General features: G+C 41.9%; 1 non-coding gene across 1 annotated transcript; it reads right to left on the reverse strand.

Moving 5' to 3' along the window:
- LOC132579787 (small nucleolar RNA SNORA16B/SNORA16A family) lies at positions 1–138 on the reverse strand. The gene has a single exon (XR_009556005.1). It is a non-coding gene; the product is annotated as a small nucleolar RNA SNORA16B/SNORA16A family (small nucleolar RNA).
- Positions 139–1,759: the final 1,621 nt, after the last annotated feature.

The raw sequence follows: 1,759 nt of genomic DNA on the forward strand, positions 1-1,759 counted from the left end.
ACCTGTATCTTCCTTAAAACATTGCTGGATAATTGGGGACCAACTAAACAGTGACCATCAAGGGAGAGAGTTACTTTTGGCACCTTTTTGACCACATCAGCCACATAAGGGACAGATGCACCTATGACAGGGGCACGCCCATGTGGGTTTAATATTCATATTATAAATCATACACAAGAAAGGTATGTTTAGTGATACATGTCAAAATGTCTCCAAATTATATTTACTGTAAACATGTTAAGACTGCCTTTCCCTTCTAAAGGTTTATTGAAAGAAGAAGACAGACGCCAGAAAAAGCTGCAGAACACTGAACAAAGGCCCATCCCTGAAATCTTCTCCCCAGAATTCTGAGGATGCATAAACATGGCCACATCCCATGACCATAAATCTCTACATTCCTCAAAATTGCTTTGTGTGAATCAACTTGCTGCAGCTGCATTAGGCAGGCCAGTATTATTATCCCATATTAGAGAAAAGAAGATGAGCCTGGTAGGGATTTGCGCAAGATTATCTAGTGAATTTCTGGCAGAGGCGAGATCCAGACTTTCAAATGATGAAGACGACGACTGCAGATTTATACCCTGCCCTTCTCTGAATCAGAGACTCAGAGCGACTTATAATCTCCTATATCTTCTCCCCCCACAACAGACACCCTGTGAGGTGGGTGGGGCTGAGAGGGCTCTTTCAGAAGCTGCCCTTTCAAGGATAACAATTATAATAGCTATGGCTGACCCAAGGCCATTCCAGCAGCTGCAAGTGGAGGAGTGGGGAATCAAACCCGGTTCTCCCAGATAAGAGTCCGCACACTTAACTACTACATCAAACTTTAAATGAATTTCAAAGGGAGATTAGAAGACTGCTGAATTGCAACTGATAATGAAACTCAAGATAATGCATCCTGGACTGAATCATGACCTAGGTTTCCTATCACCAATGCTGATTTCTCCTCTGCATATCACACTTAGTTCAATCACACCTGCTATTGTCATTTGGCATCTGAAATCATTCCACTCTCCAAAATATGAGGATAGGTGGACTCTTGTAGCTGTATCTGAAGAAGTGATCAGTGACTGCCACAAATTTTGTTAGTCTTTAAAGTGCTACTGGATTCTTGCTCTTATCTATTGTATTCTAAATCAGGGCATTTTTATAGAAAATTATCAGTGCCCTACAGCCATTGAAAAACACCTAAATCCACAACCCTGCTATAAGGGTAGTTCAGATAATCAATCCAATACAAATAAACACAATGCACACTTTGTTATTCTTACCTCTCCCATCCCTCTCTCCGCTCTGTTATTTGGTCCTCTTGCCTCTCCCACCCCTTGTTGAAATGAAGATTGGAAGCTCCTTAGGACAGAGATCTGTCATTTTAATTTATGCAACTCTGTCACATGACATGAATGCTGGTAGCACTGTCTCAGAGAATACATAGTTACTGTTAACCTCATTATTTCAGCTTGCACAGTCGATGCATGGATTTGAGATTTCTAGTCTCTACAAGAAATGGCAGACCTTTAAGAAAGGATGGCACTAAGAATGCTCTCACTTATGTGGAGAGTATCTGTGAGGTGTTGCCTAGCAACAGGAAATGATAGGCCTGCCTGGCTCTGTGATGAGAGAACTGGAGAAGGCAGCAGAAATCTCCCCTCGAGGCCAAATGTAGCCATGCCATAGCAGCCAGATATATTCATGTCTGCCCCATTCATTGGTGTGTGTGTATATGTCTATTTTAAAACAAAATCAAGCACCTGGGTGA

This window comes from Heteronotia binoei, chromosome 11 (assembly GCF_032191835.1).
Source record: "Heteronotia binoei isolate CCM8104 ecotype False Entrance Well chromosome 11, APGP_CSIRO_Hbin_v1, whole genome shotgun sequence".
NCBI classification, from domain to species: Eukaryota; Metazoa; Chordata; class Lepidosauria; order Squamata; family Gekkonidae; genus Heteronotia; species Heteronotia binoei.